The 21327-nt window shown below is 37.8% G+C and overlaps 1 protein-coding gene and 1 long non-coding RNA gene across 2 annotated transcripts in view; one reads left to right on the forward strand and one right to left on the reverse strand.

Moving 5' to 3' along the window:
* Positions 1-21327, forward strand: part of GPC6 (glypican 6) — a 1286079-nt gene that overhangs the window by 79526 nt on the left and 1185226 nt on the right. The window lies entirely within an intron of this gene.
* On the reverse strand, positions 1096-16502 carry LOC126058003 (uncharacterized). Its single transcript, XR_007513039.1, has 4 exons — positions 16223-16502; positions 6677-6835; positions 2656-2732; positions 1096-1368 (listed from the first exon to the last, which is right to left on the reverse strand). It is a non-coding gene; the product is annotated as an uncharacterized LOC126058003 (long non-coding RNA).

The raw sequence follows: 21327 nt of genomic DNA on the forward strand, positions 1-21327 counted from the left end.
GAAAACATACAGGAGAGGGTAATTTGGGAAATGTAGTTTAGCCTAGTCAAGCTGACACAGTGCAAAGTCACCTTACCCTTTAAGTCTTGGTCCATTGTATGATGTGATAATGATAAACACATAAATGAGAAAGTGAAATACCAAAGATATGAACAAAGAAAATTTGTAAGCAAGTAGAATTAAAGAGGCATGATTTCTTTCTTTTTTTGGACAATCTTTTTGTGTAATGATTTCTTTTACTCTTTAAAATAATACAGTGTAATGAGTCAGATAGATAGTTGACACTTGCTGGCACTTACTTCCCACCCAAGTAATTGTAGGTGAGAGTGGCCTAGAAAGCATATCCAGAATAAAAGTAACCATACCAATTAAGCATAATCATCTATCCTCTTACACTGAATACAGTTTAGAGCAGTTAATGCACAATGAAGGGCGTAACATGGTTGAATTAAGGATTAGGAAGAGATGACAAGACCTCGGAGATAAACTTAGTTTCTCACAGTCCCCACACAGCTTTGCGGTTCCTACGGCAGAAGATGGTAGCACTTAATCTAGGCTGTCTGTGTTGTCTTTGGTATGAAAATTGGACTGGGTTTCAGGAGGCCGTGGTTCTTCTACATGTTTAGATACTGGTAAAGACAAGTAAGGGGACATTGGCGGTTCAGTGGTAGAATTCTTGCCTTCCACGATGGAGATACAGGTTTGATTCCTGGCTAGTATACCTCACGTGGAGCCACCCCTTGTCTTTCAGCGGAGGCTTGACTGTTGCTGTGATGCTGAACAGGGTCTAGTGGAGTTTTCAGACTAAGATGGAACCTGGCTATTTACTTTTGAAAATCAGCCTATGAAAACCCTATGGATCACAACGTTCTGATCTGCAGCTGACCATGGGGATGGTGGTGCAAGACCAAGCAGTGCACAGGGTCACCATGAGTCAGGGGCCAACTCTATGACAGCTAACAACAACAACAAAGACAAGTAAAGCTGGATGGGCATGACTGCGCCAGATTATGGAGGACATTGGAATTCAAAAAAAGAAATTTAGGTCCTGTCTTAGCTGGGTTCTCTAGAGAAGCAAAACCAGTAAAGCAGAAAAATATAAGTATATAGAGAGATTTATGTCAAGGAAATGGCTTACATGGTTGTAGAGGCTAGAATGTCCCAAGTCTCTGCATCAGGGTAGAGGCTTCTGATTCACAGAGCTGCAGGGGCTGATGAACCCAAAATTGACTGGTCAGAGAGCAGAGCTCTTGCTCACAGGCTTCAAAGTTTGATAAATCCCAAGATCGGCAGTCAAGACCTCAGGTAAGATGCTAGCTCAAGTCTCAAGTACCGGAGGTCAGACAAACAGGAGCCAGCTGCAGGATCCTGTGCAAGCAAAAAACTCCAAGCTTTGCCAGAATGTCTGCTTATATTCCATGCAGGCCACACACCCAAGGAAACTCCCTTTCAACTGATTGGCCACCCACAGCAGGTCCTATCATGAGGGTGATCACATATCAAATCTCAACAGAGAAGTGATCACAACATTATAGGACTGTCAAAACACGGAGAATCATGGCCCAATCGAGTTGACACGCAATCTTAACCATCGCAGTCTTGTTCTATAGGAAACAAGATCTGTGTGTGTGTATGTGTGTGTCTACTGAGAAATGAAGAGGCTCCTTATGATGCTGTACAGTCCAATTTGTGTTATAAGATTAACCTATGAGTAGACTGTAAAGCCAAAGGATTACATAACTATTTTTTGGGGGGCGGATAACTCAGGTGTGAGGTTGATGAGAACTTCGACTAGTATGTGGTGACAGTGGCAGTAGCTCAAGGAAGATTTTAGAGTATTAAAACTAAAAGATGAACAGTAGCATACTGGAAGGTGTTATAAGCTTGCCATGGTTATACGGTGCTTTCATTTGCTGATCATTTTGGGGAAGGGTGAGTGAGTGACGGAAGGGACTCCTTTGTCTAAATTTATGTTCTGTGTTCATACAAGTTATATGGTATTTTAAAATTCAGGTTTTAAAATATAATATACACTTAAGAGAGTCATTTTAGTTTTTGTCTGTTTAAAGAAATGTGTTGTTTGCTATGAACATGAAACTACTCTGAAATTTTCTGAAGACTGTAATTTTTTTTCTTGCCATCTAAAATGAGTGAGGTCATATTGCAAAGAATTGTCTAAACCTTAATTATGGTTTCATTTTCTAGGGAAACAATGAAGTTATTCTTGGAGGAGAATAAATATATAAAATAACCTCAATTGTTCCAGTGCAGTTATATATTCATTATTTACTTTTTTAATTAGTAAATTATTAGATATTGAAAATTACCATTACCAACAATTGATAAATTAATCTCTGCATATTCACTCATTTAATTTGTGAAAAAGTTAAACCCAATACAGTTGACAATAAATTAATTTTAGAAATTTAAATAAACTGTTAAATATTAATATTCTTTATAAAATTTATACATTATTTCACTAAGATCAAGAAACTACATAAGAAAATTTTTTAAAATTCCTATTTTTTATAATATATTATTAGAATATTTATTTGAGAAAATATTTTCTTTCATTTATTTCCACTGTTTATGTGATTAATCATTACTAAGTGATGTTTGGAGGATTTTGGGGTTCCCCTCTTTCCCCTTGCTTACCATTTTTATTGCGACACATTGTTGACGGCATATATGTGTGAGCTATTTGGGCGAATTGTATTTTTCCAGTTCTCTATCTGGGAAATAAAGAAAGGAAAAAAAAGAAAAGAGAGAAATTAATAATACCAATAAGTGCACTAATAATACCAATAAGTTCACTATTCATGAACAAAAGAATTTCAATAATGTCCTTTCACAGTTGTATCTTTCCTTATACGATGAGGCCATCAGATTTTTGAACCTAGGCTGGAAATATTGACTATACTTAGTTTACTCTTTTTCAGTGTCTGCGTTCCATAAGGGCCGATGGAGTGTCTTGCAATCCTTGACATTGTACGTGTATTTATTACTAGAATTCTTTTTAGCAAAGTGCTTCAGGCTGCAACCTCCAATTGATTAAAACTGTTATTTGAGCTGAAAATTATTTTTTATTCATGCCCTAGACCATTACCAAGCAAAGGGCTTTAGAATAGTTCATTGTTTAAATACAGAAATGAAATCAACATTCATGCCTGGGTTGCCTAATATATGAGTATGCTTCATTATCTATTCATGGTGTTTGTATTATAGACCAATTCAGGTGTTGGAGTCACAAAGGTGCCTATGATTTCCCTGATCTCAAGGGTCTAAAAGTGAAGTGTGGGAGGAGGACATGTGAAAACATTATAGTGAGTTAGAATAAGTGCTGTTAGAGATCATGTCAAAACACGCTGTAGGGGCACAGTGGAGAAGAACCAGCTACAGTGGTATATTTTCATCAGAAGATAGCTATGATGAGACCGAAGAGTTTTTTGTTTTTTAGCACGTGAGCAAATAATAGTGAAAATAAAGAACACATCTGTTTAGCTTTTTTTACATGTTTGTTGTTGTTATGTGCCATCAAGTCGGTTCCAACTCATAGCGACTCTATGTAACAGAGTAGAGCATGTTAGACATCTACAAACATTTAATTGTCAAACATCTTTTTTTAAGGTAGACATTATACTGAAATGTTTTACCTTGATAAATCAAAGTTCATAACTTTTTCACAAAACCAATGAATTAAAATGTTACAATTGTATGGGGTCTCATGGCTTAAATGCTTCTTACATTGCTGAGTGTATACTTTAAGATATTTTGCCCTTCTGGGAAGGGGTCATACCTTGTTTTCTTTTAATTTGTACAACATATCACTTAGTGCTTAAACTCTCATTATCTAATCTACATTGGAGGAGCAATCTATGTTAGTACTTTGAGCCACTCTCATTAGCAAGTCAATAATTTTAATAGCCCTTCCAAGTGTGTAGCTCTGGGTTAGGGGAGGCTTAGAAATGTAATAGGAGAGGTAGTCCCTGTTCTTATCATTTTTGTTATTAAAAATCGGCTGACTTTTAACATACCCATGGGATGGTTTCTATGTGGTCCAGCATTTAGAAATCACATTCAGATTTTACCAAACCCTTTCATCAGCAATTTTTTTTTTCTGCTAAAACTTTGAATTTTCACATATCAAGATATTTAACACTGCCTCAGTATCCATCTCCATTGCTATCAAGTTCGTTCTGATTCATAGTGACCCTATAGGCAGAGTAGAACTGCCGCATAGGGTTTCCACTGGTGGCACAGTGGCTAAGAGCTACGACTGCTAACCAAAGTTCAAATCCACTAGCTGCTCCTCGGAAACCCTCTGGGGCAGCTGTACTCTGTCCTACTGAGTGGCCGTGAGTTGGAATCAACTTGATGGCAGCGGGTTTTTAAGCATCCCCTATAGTTAAAAAATATTTTGATAAAATAACTGGGGATCTTCGTGGTTTTTTGAACAGAAAAAAAAAATTGTTCAGGCTTAATCTTTAGTAGTAGGAATTTTTAGAAAACAATGGTTTCATTAGCTGAAGACTGCCTGTGCTTCTATGCATACGTACTGCCTATAATTGCTTAGCTTTTTGATAATGAGGCCATATTTTGAACTCATGTTTGTTGTCATTGTAAATCTCACACATCTTCTTTGATTATCCCACATCCAAAGCTTTTATAAGAGATAATATTTTCTGTTTTTTTTTTTTTTAAGTGGAATAGAATTTATGAAATCTTTTAATCTGAAGGAAGGAAATTCTTTGTGGAGTCAATACTGACTTTTTAACTTTTTTTTGACATTTAAAGAGCACTGACTTGATCCTGATGAATTCTCCGTGGGTTTTTTTTTTTTTTTTGATATTACCAGTGGAGGATGAAACACATCCAGTAAGCTGGAACCTTGATGGAAATCCAATGTCAAATATTTCTTCTTGTTATAAAGTCAGCCTTGTTCATTGTAGATTTTCCACTGGCTGATGTGCTATGATAAGCCCAAAGGCTGACCTGTGGCTATCTCAGCACATGGTGAGGGATTTCTTTATGAAGGTGTGGAGGATGCAGGAGGAATGATAAATGGCAAGGCAAGCCACTTACCCTTAATGCTTTTTCTCATAGTCACGTTCTCTTGTCCCATCATATGTGCCTTTCCTCCACTGTGTTCAGGTGTTACTATGTGGCATTGTCATTTTACAAGGAAAGAGTAGCCAGGAAGGTTCTTATGGTTGCCAATGAGATGGAACAACACTGTATTTTGAAAATGACTGCGAGGTTTAATCCCTGAGTCACAGAATGCGGACACATGGAATAGAGCAGCTCATTTGAGACTTCCCAGTCTCATAACTATGGAAATTCTAAGACTCATTCTAGGAAGCTGTGTTGTTCTTAAATGTTTGTCAGGTTTTTTGGTTTGTTTTTGTTGTTTGATGCTGGCAAACCCCCTAAAAGCAAATTCTTACTTCAAGAGTGAATAAATAATATGATTAATATAGTTCTTTTCTATAATAAAATTCAGAAGATTTGATTTGAAGTAGCATATTTTTTTTCCCTTTTTGGGGGGGCTTAATATCATTATTTGATTTGAAGAAAATTGTTGGGTAGAATTACCATATGACCCAGAAATTCCACTTCTGGTATGTACCCAAAAGACTTGGAAGCAAGGACTCAAATAAATACTTTTACACCAATGTTCATGGTGGCATCATTCACAGTAGCCAAGGGGTGAAAACAACCCAAGTGTCCATCAGCAGGTGAATGGATAAACAAAATGTGGTCTACCCATACAGGGGGATATTATCCATATTCCACGGGAGTAGCATATTTTCTGACATAGAGAAAAACCATGTTGGACTTGCAGTTAAACAAGAAAACTTCAGCAGATGTATTTGTCTCTTCAATACTTCACTGAAACTAAAGTAAATGAACAAAAGGAATAGAAACACTCATGAACAAAGCAAATTGGAGAGGAGATAACAATGGGTTGGAAATGTCCTGAATTTCTGGATAATATAAAGTCGAAGGAAGATATATAGAGAGAGTGGTTCTGCTTGCAGTTAGTGCTCACAGAGTGGAGTGGGGTGGCATCAAGGAGCTTGAGCTGAATTTATGCTTCTTAATGCTGGAAAGGACAGGAATTAGCAATGTCAAATACTGGGAATGAATTATGAGGAAAACACCAGGGGAGTTTGTTGACAGTCTGAGTAAGGATATGTTCCATCTTCTCAGGTCCCTTTCTCCTACATGAACAGTCAACTTACTACTTTAGTGCCTCCACTCTAGTAGGAGATGAGCAGGTTTAGTCTGTAGAGACATTGAACTGGACAGGTCCTAGACATGGAAACACCACGCACAGCTGAGAGTGGAGTTTGCATAATAAACAGTGAGACCCCCAAAGAGGGGTATATGGGAACTCTATGTACTTCCTGCACAATTGTTTTGTAAACCTAAAACTACTGTAAAAAATAAAATGTATTAAAAATAAAAACAACAATCAGGGAGATTCCCAGGTCCCTTCTGCTGTGTGGCTCCAAACAGGAGATCAGTGAAAGCTTATAGTTTTGAGAAACTGGCTCCAGAGAAAAGACCACTGTTTAACAAGCTGCAGCCCTTGCATGTAGAGTTCCCAGTCAGTTTTTAATTTTCTCACTCTTAAATATACAGGAGGTTCCCGGGTTACAAACGTCCTACTTACAGACAACTCCCATATGCTCTTTAATAGTAGGTAAATTTGCCATCACTTGGAAACGATTGAACCAACCGGTGCCCACATCAAATTCTTCATCACAATCAGCTTCGCTTGCTGCACGTGCAGCTTTTAAATCATTGAAAAGCCTTCGAGGTTTTCCTTGCGCTAAAAAAAAAAAAAAGTTGCAGTCAAGTTGATTCCAAATTGCAGTGACCCTATAGGACAGAGTAGAATTACCCCATACGGTTTCCAAGGAGTGGTTGGTGGATTCAAACTGCTGATCTTTTTTTTTTTTTTGGTTAGTAGCCATAGCTCTTAACCACTGCCTCCTAGCGTTAAAGTAAGGCTACATAAGAGCATTTCAAGGTCTACCCTGAAGTGCAATGCTGCCAGTGATAGGATAATATCCGTATGTCAACAGAGAAGACCAGTTAATACCACTATTACTCAAGTTTACACACCAATTATTGATGCCAAAGTTGGAGAAATTGAAGAATATTTACCAACTTCTGCAGTCTGAAATTGATCAAGCATGCAGTTGAGATGCGTTGATAATTGCTGGTGACTGAAAAAGGAAAGTTGCAAACAAGGAAGAAGAATTGGTAGTTGGAATATATGGCCTTGGTGATAGAAATGATGCCAGTGATTACATGATACAACTTTGGAAGACAGATGACATATTCATTGGAAATATCTTTTTTAACAACATAAACAGCAATGATACCTGTGGATCTTGCCAGATGGAATATGTAGGAATTAAATCTACTACATCTGTGGAAAGAGATGTTGGAGAAGCTCAATATCACCATCAGAACAAGGCCAGGGCTCCCAGCTTTGGAACAAACCATCAACTGCTCATATTTAAGTTCAAGTCAAAGCTGAAGAAAATTGAAACAAGTCCCCAAGAGCCAAAGTAAAATCTTAAGTACGTCCTACCTGAATTTAGAGACCATCTCAAGAATGGATTTGACACATTGAACACTAACAATTGAAGACCAGAAGAGCTGTGGCCCAACATCAAGGACATCATAAATGAAGAAAGAAAAAGGTCGTGAAAAATATGGGAAAAAAAGAAAAGACCAAAATGGATGTCAGAAGAGACTCTGAAACTTGCTCGAGTAGCTAAAGTGTACTAAAGAAATGATGACATAAAAGAACTGAAAAGAGGATTTCAAAGAGCAGCTCGAGAAGACGAAGTAAAGTATTATAAAGAAATGTGCAAAGACCTGGAGTTAGAATACAAAAAGGGAAGAACGCACTTGGCACTTCTTAAGCTGAAAGAACTGAAAAAAAAAATTCAAGTCTTGAGTTACAATTCTGAAGGATTCTGTGGGCAAAACATTGGATGACTCAGGAAGCATCAAGAGAAGATGGAATGAATGCACGAAGTCACTGTACCGAAAAGAATTGGCTGACATTCAACTATTTCAGGAGGTAGCATATGATCAAGAACCGATGGTATTGAAGAAGTCCCAGCTGCCCTGAAAGCACTGGCGAAAAACAAGGCTCCAGGAATTGATGGGATACTTCCTGAGATGTTTTAACAAAGGGATGAAACGCTGGAAGTACTCATCTATGCCAAGAAATTTGGAAACAGCTACCTGGCCAACAGACAGGAAGAGATCCATATTTGTGCCCATTCCAAAGAAAGGTGATCCAACAGGATGCGGAAATTATCAAACAATATTATTAATATCGTATTCAAGTAAAATTTTGCTTAAGATCATTCAAAAAAGGTTTCAGCAGTGCATCAACAGGGAACTGCCAGGAATTGAAGTCATATTCAGAAGAGAATGTGGAACAAGGGGTATCATTGCTGATGTCAGATGGATCCTGGCTGAAAGCAGAGAATACCAAAAAGATGTTTACGTGTGTTTTATTGACTATACGGTGGCTGCAACAAGGGGCTCAGTCATAGCAACTATAGTGAGCATGGCATAGGACTGAGCTGTTTTTGTTCTTTTGTACAGGGTTGCTACGATTTGGAACTGACTTGCTAGTTCCTAACAAAAACAACAACAAATAAGAACCATATGCACCTGTTCTGACTCACCTAAAAGAAAATTAACTTACTTAGAGGAATTAGAGAAGAAATTGCTTCTATGAAATAGAATGTCATGCTATTACAATCATAATTGAATAACATGTCAAACTTCATGGAAATTTAAAAATTGAAAGGTGAAATAAAGCAATAAAAGCATTTGACCATAAAGGGAATATCTTGTAAAATAGAAAAAACCACTATACTAATAATACAATTAATAGTATTTTCAGAAGGAGATCAGAAAAAAGAAACGTTCAAAGGAATCATACCAAACATGTCCTAGAACTGAAGGATATGAGCTTCCACATTCCAAGCATGGAGCTAAAGTATTGAAAAAAAGACAAAGGATAAAACCCGTTGCCATTCAGTAGATTTCCACTTATGGAGAACCAGGTGTGTGAGAGTAAAACTGTGCTCCATAGGGTTTTAAGTGGCTGATTTTTGGGAATTAGGTCCCCAGACCATTCCTTTCCTTCAAGGCCCTTTGGCTGGACTACATCTGCCAACCTTTGGGGTAGAAGTCAAGCACGTTAACTATTTGTACTACCCAGGGACTCCAAGGATATCATCATGAAATTTCAGAATCTTTGGCATGAAAACCAGATCCTAAATCTCTATGAAGAAAATAAAAACATGTTGTGTACAAAGGACTGAGAATCCTAGTGATGTAGGAAGTTCCTGCAGCAATATGGAAACTGGAAGTGGAGGAAAAAGCACATGACAATGTCTGTTTGGAAGGTCTAGAGGGCAGCCACACCAGGCTGGAGCAGTAGAATGGAGGGTTCTGGGACTAGAATCTATCTGATGACATCTTTGACCATATGAAAAACTATACCCGACGAAATGCTAATGTTGGAGAGTTCGGGAAGAGTTCAGGATAAAGATGTTGGAAACAAAGCAAAGAGGAAAAAGAGAGCCAGATATTAAATCTAGGAAAATCCACAGCATTACAAGAAAGGACATGTCACAGTACACTATTTGGCTCATCAGAGAACATATCTAGTCATAATAATGCAAATACTGCCAAATACTTTAACAAAAATTGGAATTATATATATGTTCCAGAAAAATGGACTCTGTAAGAGGTATACATTTTTTTTTTTGCTCATATTGCAGAACATCATAGCAAATATTCATTTACCTGCTTTTTAAAGTGATTCCCTTACATACACTGACATTTCAAATTCAGCAATTTATTCAGGAAAACATTTCTTAAAGCAAAGGAAAGAGATTCAGTTTATGAGAGAAGGCCATCATTCGCAAACTATCATAATTAGGTTTGTTTTGAGGGCAAATAAAGTATTTTTTTGAAGACAGATACCTCAGAATTTTAAATGATATCGTTGACAGTGTCGACTTGATTCTGACTCATACTTACCCCATATGGCAGAGCAGAACTGCCCCATAGGGTTTCCTGACAACAGCAGCAACAGTCTTTATGGGAGCAGATCTCCAGGCCTTTGTCCCACAGAACTGCTGAATGAGTCCAAACCACCAACCTTTCAGTCTGGACTGACATGTTGGTTTCAGTGAGAACATTAGAAATTCTACTACTAATAATAACCACCTTAGAAAGTTTCCCAAATCTTTTGAAATGATGTATTTTTGATGACATGAAATAGTTTGGGAAAACAAAATAAAACAAAAACAAAACAACAACCCAAAACACTGGATTCATTTTGGGAAACATAGCTAGCAGTTCAATGATTAGCAGTTTATTAAACTGCAAAACCCAATTCCATGACTTTTTTTCCTACTCAACTAACAGTTTACTGCTAGGAATGGGCGTCTATCAACAAATCTTCACAGCAGGGAAAAAAGCAATCTTTAAGGCAGGTGAAGCATTGTATTTCCATCACTATTTTGGCTAATTTCTACTGTAACAATAGCAATTTAAAAAATTGCAATGGTTTTGCTTCTTTCTCTAATCAGCACCATGCAGGTTGTAAGCATAAAGGTTCATTTAACGTTTTTTTTTTTTTTTTTTTTCCTGCAATTGGCTTGATTGTTAATTTCCAGGTCAATATCCAGTCTATCAAAGTTTCATGGGGTGATAATTTATGCTTATAATGGACAGCCTATTTAAAACTGCGATGAGGTCACCCTGTCTAAAGCTGCTGAAGTACCATATCCCACACTCTCACTTACACAGAATCACATCACATTACAATTTGCTAATTTCCCACCTTTAACCACTGCTTTGTTCAAGTAGAACTTCAGCCTTCCCAGGGCCTAATTTACCACTAGCAGTTCACGTTGTGTAAATTGTGTACCTCATCTCTCCAGGCAAATCACATTGTTTGCCTTTCTTTCTTAATATTATCCTACAACCGTACGTACAGGAATGATTTCTCTTTCCCAGGTTATGTCTTCCTCTGTTACTTTGTATATGTGGGCTCCAGTCTTACACCATGTTGTATATAGGGCAGATCATAAGTTTAGCTGAAAACTCCTTCTTTGATTCCAGTGTCAAATAAACTGCTATTCAAACTGAAGTTGAGTCAATTCAGTGTGTTATTCAGCAATAAGCCGACAATAAAAGCAGAGACTCAGAGGATTTTAGGTTGGAATGGACCTTAGAAAGTGCTTACTCTGAATCTGTCACTTTCAGATAAAAAAAAAAAAAGATTATTTTTCTTAAAACAGGAGCATTTTCATTTCTCTCTTCAAAATGGTGCCAAATGAATTCATCTAATAAATAAAAGAAGCTTCAGCACTAAATTGCTACCTCCATTGCCCCATGGCCAGGAGCATCCCAAGCTACCAAATTCAGGTTATCTCTGATCCTTTCCCTGGACGTTTCAGCCCATTTCAGCTTCTAGTGGGAGAGCTGTACGAACCACGAAGGGGGCAAGCGTTCAGGTGGGATTACATGTGGTAAATACAGTGCTTCTCAAACTCTCTGTGATGAAAGACAAGTCTTTTTTAAATTTGTTTAATATCCAGTTCATTGCAAATTAATTCTTATCTAAAAAAATAAGATTTATAAAAATTGAATAAAAAAGCAGATAAAACACAGCCCACGTTTTTATGATTAGAGTCAATAGATATGAAACTGTCCACTTGCTATGAAAATTTGCAAACGTTTGCTTTTGATATCTGTCGCTGTCAAGGGTTTGGTAAAGAGCAGTTCAGGTTGAATACCTTGCTGTAGTCTACCAGACTTGACGATGCATAATGAGCGCTTTCCATTTTATTTGTTCTCGAATTGAATATACCATAAATATTGATCTAGCAGTACAAATGATTGGTCCATATGTTATTTCTGTTTTTATAACTATTATTAGACATATTATTTATGCCATTCTTGACTTCTAACTGAAAGGTCAGCAGTCCCAACCCACCAGCTGCTCTGAGGGAGAAAAGAGCTGGTGATCTGCTCCCATAAATATTACAGCCTAAGAAACCCCGTGGGGCACTTCTAATCTGTCCTATAAGCTTCTAATCTGTCCTATAAGGTCGCTATGAGTTGGAATCAACTCAATAGCACACAACAACAACAACAACATATGTGTTAAATTTTGTAAGAAGTACAGGGTTTAATACTTTCTTAGTAGTCAACTCATCAACAGTTACCTTATTAATATTTCTGTTATGGTGACCATTACGTACTTGCTGTTGTCTGCTGTCAAGCCAATTTGGACTTGTAGCGACCCTACAGGACAGAGTAGAATTGCCCCATGGGCTTTCCCAGGCTGTAATCTTTATGGGAGCAGATTGCCAGGCCTTTCTCCTGCAGAACAGCTGGTGGGTTTGAGCTGCTGACCTTTGGGTTAGCAGCCAAGTACTTAACCACTGCACCAGCTTTACACTTAATAGATATAGCATCACTGAGTACATATTATGTACAGACAAATTTATATGTAGGATATGTGTGTGTACATGTGTGTTTGTATGTATATATATACACAGACATGTATGTATACACACATATGTATGTGTAGGCATACATAAATATATGTGTGTAAAATGTTATAAAGCAAAGATGTACGATTGATGTCTATGGTGAGTCTGACCCAAGCCATGATACTCTCAATCACCTCATATGCATATGAAAGCTGGACAGTGAAAATGGAAGGTCAAAGAATTAACACATTAGAACTGTGGTGTTGGTGAAGAATATTAAATAAACCATGGACAGCCAGAAGAACAAACAAATCTGTCTTGGAAGAAGCACAGACAGAATGCTCCTCAGGCACAGGATGTTGAGACTTCATCTTGCTTACTTTGGGGATTCATCAGAAGGGACCAATTGCTGGAGAAAGACATCGTGTTGGTAGAGAGTCAACCAAAAAGAGGAAAATACTCAAGAAGATGTATTGACACAGTAGCTGCAACAATGGGCTCAAACATAGCAACCATGGTGAGGATGACACTAGACTGGGCAGTGTTTTGTTCTGTTATACATAAGGCGGCTAAGAGTTGGAAATGACTCAATGGCACCTAACAACAACGTCAGTCTCCCTCTCTCTCTCCCTCCCTCCCTCTCTCTCTTTCTCTCTATCTATCTCGGCTGTTTAACTCATATCTTACTGTCTAACCTCTCCCCTCTAAGTTCCCACTCTCCGTTTTGTGCCCATTTCATGGTTTAATGGGATTTATCTCAGGTCCCAAATAAATACAGATCTTGACCTTGAGTCAGAAAACTTAGGGTTTAAAAATTTCTACCTCCTAAACAGGGAGATGCCCTCATGGCTATTCTTGATGCAACTGGAGCCACTATGAAGTTACCATGCTGCTTGTTTACCTATAAAAGCATTAGAAACATTCATGTACATCAAGCAGGCAATGACAATTTTGTAGATACTTGTCTACAGTTTGAAAGACTTAGGAAGATCCTTGGAGCAATGAAAAGGGCTCGTGTTTAGGAACATTCTAGACATTAAAAAGGTATCTTCAGACCTAACCTATTTGGTTTTGCGTAAGAATTTTTCAGCGGATCATTTCATGCAGAACCGTACAACCACTCTACCCACCCCCCAATTTAATTAAGAAGTAGTTTTATCTTAGGGGTTTAGTTTTCACACTTAATAACTGTGAGTTGAAAAATATTTGGGTGTTGCTTTTCATTCATTTTCACAATTGATTTTGGTACTTTTAAGGTCTAAAATGGCTTTACAGAAGTAGAAATCTAATACATTCCATTGAAAAGTTTAGAATTCCGATGTGAGCCCTGAGTACCTTATACTTCGTAAATGAAGAAAATGGGGGACGTGGTGGGGCGGTGAGCAATAATGCTGGGAAAGTAGGCAGTGATCTTACTAAGACATGAAACTTTATTTTTTAGGTTATGGGAGACCTTAAAGAGTTTTCAAGAGTGATGGGTGGTGTAAGTAAGAGAGGAGCATATGATTTGTGCTTCCGAAGTATGAGTCTGGTAGTGATGTGAGATACTTAGTGGTAGGAGAAGAAACCAGACTCCAAGAGACTAATTAAGAGAAGGGGGCAGTATGGATACAGGAGAGGCGGAATGGGGGACATTCTCTGTGGTTACTGCTTTTATGCATTCAATAGATACTAAGTTTCAACTAGTCACTAGGGGCTAGGACATAATAGGGAGCAACATAAAGGTGATTCTTGCCCTCAGGACAAGTAGGGAGATGTTTAAGCCAATGTCCAGATCGTCAGCTTAGGTGACCAGATGGAAGCTGATACAGTCAGAGCAACAGTGAACGGGCGAGGAGAAGCAGGCTTGTGGCGGGAGGGCAGTGCGAAGCAAGCACAGATTGCATTTAGTTTTGGATTAGCTGAATGGGAGTACTTGGGAAGTAGCTGGAAGACTTTTGGGTTGAAAGGTTTAGGCCAGTGTACTTGGGACCTTGTTAAAATGCAAATTCCGATGCAGTAGGTCTAGGGTGGGGCCTGAGAGTCCTCATATCTAAAAAGCTTCCAGGAGATGCTTATTAGATGTGATCCATGGACCACACCTTGAAGAGCAGGAGTCTAGTTAAAAACTTGATTAAAAATGGTTATAAGTTCTGTTCCTGGAGAATATCAGTTTTTTCTCTTTTTTTCCTCTCTCTCTCTCTACACACACACACACACACACACACATTTCAAGCTTTAGAAGAAACTTATAAACAAATTCTTAGGGAGCAGAACCATTTACAGATTGGGGAATGCCTGTAGATGTGTATGCATTCATTCACTTACAATGAAATTGCTTTTGTAGGAAGTCCGTAATCTCCAGGTCATCTGGAAAATATTTCTTTATGTCAAACATGGACACAACATATTTCATTGACTTTACTTGTGGTTGTCAAAGGGGAATAATGAACCTGTATTTATAGATAACCATTTCCAAACTTCACTTTATTTCTAAGTGTCAACTTTTCGATTGTAATCCATATAATCTGAAAGGCGGTTAAAAAAGAGAAAACAAAATGTCCGGCTAGAATTTTTAAGTAACATGTTTCTGGGAGGGAAATATTATGCAGTATTTCTTGCCTCAGGGGAAGAAGATAGCAAATGTCAATTGTGGATTAAATATACGTATGTAATTACCTATCATTTTCTGAGTCTGCACTAAAAAACAGTAGGTGTTATTGGTATTTTTGCTTTGTGGTTGCCTCACTTGGCAAAGCAGTTGGGAAGAAATCCTCGGTTTGTTATTCTCTGAATCTTATATAAGGAAAAGGAAGAGAGTACAGAAAAGGGTTTTTCTAAGATTCATGGAATACTAACTCATTGCCATGGAGTAGAACTGCCCCATAGCATTTCCAAAACTATAATCTTTACTGGAGCAGACTGTCACCTCTCCCTTCCTTGGAACAGTGGGGAGTTTTGAACTGCCAGCCTTTCAGTTAGCAGCTGAGTGCTTAACCACTGTGTCACCAGGGTTCCTTCAAAGAGAAAACCAGGGAGGTAGAATTACTTCTAATAGGTTTTGGTATGTTGAAATCCAGTTAAGGTTTACATGGTAACTAGGCATTCAACTTCAGTCTGTCTTTCATAAGCATTAGTTATACTTGAAATGAGTGGTGGGCATTCTAAATTCCTAGGGATTGGAGCAGGTACTGCTTTCCTGCTAATGAGAGTATTTCTTTGGGGCAACTTGCTTTCCTGTGTCTGCTGGGATGGTGTGGTCCATACGACCATGGAGATGAGGAAGACTTTCAACTTTTTGCATAGTTTGTAGTTTTATTGCCTTTTGCACTTGTGCATTGACTCTACTCGCATTTAACAGAAAAAAAAAAAAATCAGTTGCATAGAGGAAGATAGAGATGTTTCGGTCACATTAATAGACCAAAACCTCATTAGAGAGGCAATTGTTGTGTAATGAAACGTGCTTAAAGTCAGAAGATGTGGATGAAAATCTTGGCTCAGTTCTGTGTCAGTTTAGCAAACATCTTAGAGCCCCAGTCTCATGATTATGGAATACAGGTAAAATATATTTACAATACAGTTGGCCCTCTGTACCCAGGGGTTCCACACTCGTGGATTCAACCAACCATGATAGAAAACATTTGAAGGAAAAAAAAATTCCGAAAAGTGAAACTTGAGTTTACCGTACGCCGAGCACCCCACTGAGTCCACGGGAATGAAGTGAAGTGTAGCCTCCCCTGCTGTAGCCTCCTGCCGTCTCACAGTTGCTCCGTCTCTATCTCATACTCGTTTTTTGAGTGTTGTTTGCCTCGATCTCGTTCGTTTGCTACTTGCGCTGTGTGCAGCCTTTGTTTCTGTGAATAAATAGCTCCTAAAAAGCAATGAAGTGGTCAAAGCAATCCCTCCAAAGCTAAATGTGAGGGGGTTGAGGAGAGCAAAAGGAAGGAGTGCCAGGCTAGTAAGAGATGGTTGGCTAGCTCTGGAAAGCGCTCCAGCCTCAAGAATGTCAAGACCACTGCAGAATTGGCATAGGCTGCTGCCCAGGCAGCGTCAGCATTCCCAGAAGAGCTACAGAAATTAAGACAGGAGAAAGGTTATCTCCCAGAGCAAGTCTTCAATAGTGAGGAACCAACGATTTACATAGCATTTACATTGTATTAGGTATTAGAAGTCATCTAGTGATGATTTAAAAAGTGTATGGGAGAATGTGTCTAGGTTAATGAAAATACTACACCATTTTATATAAGGGACTTGAGCATCCATGGATTTTGGTATCTGCGGGGGTCCTGGAATCAATCCACCTCGGATACTGAGGAACTACTGTACAGTCGTATGTGTACCATGTGCAGATATTCCCATATAGGCAGTGCTTCCAATGTTAGATTTAGGCTTCAAATGGAAAAAATGTATAAGTAATAAACAGAATGGTAAATATTTAGTTATCTTAGCTAATGGCATGTAGTGAAAATACCTAAGAGAAGTTAATTAAAGTTTCTAAATTCCAGCCCTGATACTGGTGCCAACATATATACCACTACTGCACCCAAATAAACAGGTATTCTCTGTAGAATTGGATGATCCATAGATTCAGGGGAAACCAAGCAGAGCTTTGAGGAAATGTCTAAATATAAAAAGAAACTTTGAAAAATGGTCATTTTTGACCACAGAGTATCTTTTTTTTTGGTACATTCATATGTACAACCCTCCAAATTATTAGGTTTTGGTCTCTCCAGCATGATTCCATAAAATTTTACTTTCTTTAATTTTTTTTTTGCCAAAGCAAATCTTTATTCTTTGTTTGGGCCCCTATTAAAATAATTTAAACATATAAAGACATAAAGCCAATTCCTAGGCACACTTACACATATAAAAGTTATAGACACACACATACTACATTTTTAGATATAAGGAAATACCAAACTAACATGTCTCTCCACTAAGGTTATAATGTGTGTGTGTGTGTGTGTTTATTCCATACGTGAAAAACAAAATAATTAACTGGAACCTACAAAGATAATTTTGTTTGTTAATTTCTATCTTTTCTCTTAAAAAAATGTTGCTGAGACTGAAAGGAATATGAAATTTTGAAATTAACCTAATCACCAACCAAGGATCTATAAGATCGTGCTGCATAGAGTTAAGAAAGCCCTTTTAAAATATGATAGCACAAATGAGATATGTTTATTTGTCATGTATTAAGTGCTGAATTGGTTACATAGGAAAATTTGGGATTCCTCCTGCCCCCCAAAGTTCACATCAGATATCTCTAAAATTTTCATTGTTGTTGAAATATCAGGGAGTAGACTTTGCACTCCGTTACAGTCAGAAGTCAGGGTTGCAGAATCTTATCCTGTATATAGATCAAAGGTCAAAGACCAAGATGAGGTTGTGTGTATATGTGTGTTTAAATATTAGAGGAAATCTTTACAAGAACTATCTTTGTAAAGTAGTCATTTTCTCTTTTCCTGACCTAGATTTAACTTTGGACCTTGCGAATTACTAAATAAAAATATGTACTGATGATTTTGTTTATTGCAGTTAGTGAATTGGCATGACAGAAACCCATACACTCAGATTTCCTAGGTTTTGTGGCAAAGCTAACCGCCCTCGGAGAACAGTTTCTTAATTTTCTTTTGTGTTCTTGTCCTATCTGTAATGAAGATCATGCATGGCACATAGGCGACATTTCGATCCTAGTATACTCAAGTAAAAGCTAGCTAACTAGTCACTCTTGGAAGTCATTATAACTATTGAATAGGTTACAATGCTCTTAACTGTGTAAAAAAAGATCAGATTTTTCTTTACAATGCAATTAAAAACAAGATTGACTACTCTATAAACAGTATTTCCCTACTTCTGGCTCTATTGACCAGGAACAATATAAAAAGCTGAGTTGCATATTTAAATTAATTTTGGTGGCTTATAGAGATTTGTTTATATCATCTCCTGGAATTGCTCAGATTAGACTTGTCAGTGGATTTTTTTCTGTCTCAATAGTTAATGGTGAAAAAACCTAAGTTTAAAACATGGAGAGCCTGCATCACTAGTGTTGAGGTAAGAATGGAGAGTGTTACTGACATTTTGAGGAATTCCTTATTGTCAGGCTTCTTCCTGAATAGTGTACCAGAAGAGGCAAATCTGTAAATGCAGCTGAGTTCTGTAAAAGTGTTAAGTGTTCGTCGAACACCTTCAGTCTTCTCTTTCCTTTTCCCTGGTTACCACTACCCAAACGAATAAATGAATGAATAAATAAAACCTTTGTTACAAAGGTTTTTTACAGTATTTGCATTTGTAGGGAAATGAAATATGTAAATAACCCCATTTTTAAAGAAAATTCAAGAGGGCTTAGGTCATGTTTTATTTATTAACATTGAAATTATCCACTTCACAGGTGGAAATTTATGAGTCTGGGAAGTTATACTTTAATTAAATTGCTGCATAATAATTAAGACCAAAGTCAGCATAAGCATAGATAAAGACAAAGGCTGGTAGTGTGTCTCAGCATGGATACTTTTTGCATTTGAGGTGAAGTAATTCTTTATTGTGCAGGAATGCCTTGTATATATATTACAGGACTTTCAACATCTTGGCTGCCACTTACTGGGTGCCGGTAGAGTCCACCTGTTACTGTGATAATCAAAAAAATGCCCTCACAAATTTCCAGATGCTCCCAATGGTGCTGTGAGTTCATCCACTGGAAGTCACTGTTTGATCAAAAAGACTTAGTTGTTCTTATTTAAATAATCACTCATCATTTTTTTTACTGTGAGAGTAAAGGTACCCTAGACCTTTTCTCTCCACCTGTGTTCTTGATGTCATTGCATCTCACCTTCTCATTCCAGGGCTTGCTTTATCAATTAAAGATTGCATCTTTCTTTCTCTCTCTTTTTTTTTTTTTCTTACTGGCTCCTTTCTGTCAGCGTATAACCTAGTATATCTAATCATACGCAAAACTAAACCAAAATGTTGTTGTTAGGTGCTGTCGAGTCGGGTCCAACTCATAACAACCCTGTGTACAAAAGAATGAAACAATGCCCAGTCCTGTGCTATCCTCACTTGTCATGTTTGAACCCATTGTTGCAGCCACTGTGTCAATCCATCTTGTTGAGGGTTTTCCTCTTTTTCACTGACCCTCTACTTTACCTAGCATGATGTCCTTCTCCAGGGACTGGTCCCTCCTGAAAACTTAACACTTTAAAGAGGCCTGTTGCAGCAGCGTTGCCCAGTGCAATACCTCATTTGATATCCTGACTGCTGCTTCCATGGGCATCGATTGTGGATCCAAGTAAAGTGAAATCCTTGATAATGTCAATCTTTTCTCCATTTGTTGTAATTTTGCTTATTGGTCCAGTTGTGAGTATTTTTGTTTTCTTGATGTTTATGTGTAATCCATGCTGAAGGCTGTAGTCTTTCATCTTCATCAGTAAGTGCTTTAAGTCCTCTTCACTTTCAGCAAGCAAGGTTGTGTCATCTGCGTATCGCAGGTTGTTAATGAGTCTTCCACCAATCCTGATGCCACATTCTTCTTCATATAATTCAGCTTCTTGGGTTGTTTGCTTAGCATATAGATTGAATAAGTATGCTGAAGGAGTGCAACCCTGATACACACCTTTCTTGATTTTAAACCGTGCGGTATCCCCTTAGTCTGTTCAAACGACTGCCTCTTGGTCTGTGTACAGGTTCCCAATGAGCACAATTAAGTGTTCTGGGATTCCCACTTTTTGGAGTATTATCCGTAATTTGTTCTAATCCACACAGTCAAATGCTTCCGCATAGTCAATAAACCACAGGTAAACATTTTTCTGGTAGTCTGTGCTTTCAGCCCAGATCCATCTGACATCAGCAGTGATTTCCCTCATTTCACATCCTCCTCTGGATTCGTCTTGAGTTTCTGGCAGTTCCCTGTGAATGTATTGCTGCAACTGCTTTTAAATGACCTTCAGCATAATTTTACTTGCATTTGATATTAATGATATTGTTTGATAATGTCTGCATTGTGTTGGATCACCTTTCTTTGGAATGAGCACAAATGTGGATCTTTTCTAGTTGGTTGGCCAGGTAGCTGTTTTCCACATTTCTTGGCATAGACTAGTGAGCACTTCCAGCGCTGCATCTGTTTGTTGAAACATCTCCATTGGTATTCTGCGAATTCCTGGAGCCTTGTTTTTCACCAATGCCTTCAGAGCAGCTTGGACTTCCTCTAATACCATTAGTTCTTGATGATATACTAACTCCTGAACTTATTGAACGTCAACTAATTCTTTTTGGTAGGGTGACTCTGTGTATTCTTTCATCTGGTTGTGATGCTTCCTGAGTCATTAAATATTCAATGAAAATTTTATTTGGCTGTTATTAATTTGTTAGAAACCAAACTAATAATATCCAAGTAAGAGATTTTCATTCTAAAATCATATCTTCTTATATATGTATCACTTTTTTAGTCTCTAGACTGTTGGAATAGCTTGATTTTTATAGACCTTTTAGAATAAATACAAAGGAGAAATTGTTCTGCTTGTTTAGTAAACAAAGCAATAGACCACTGATAAGTATTTGATAAGACACACACTCTTTGCATTTCCCAGAGTTTTTTTTTTTTTTTAGTTTGGAGACCACTACTTATGGAGCCCTAGTGGTGCAGTGATTCAGGGTTTGGCTATTAAGCAAAAGGTCAGCAGTTCGAATCCACCAGCCACTCCTTTCAAGTAGTCTTTCATATGTTTAATTATATATCCATCAATTCTGTCTTTTGCAAGCAATTTAGCCTTTTCTGTGAATGAAAATTATCCAT

The sequence above is a fragment of the Elephas maximus genome, chromosome 14 (genome assembly GCF_024166365.1).
Source record: "Elephas maximus indicus isolate mEleMax1 chromosome 14, mEleMax1 primary haplotype, whole genome shotgun sequence".
NCBI classification, from domain to species: Eukaryota; Metazoa; Chordata; class Mammalia; order Proboscidea; family Elephantidae; genus Elephas; species Elephas maximus.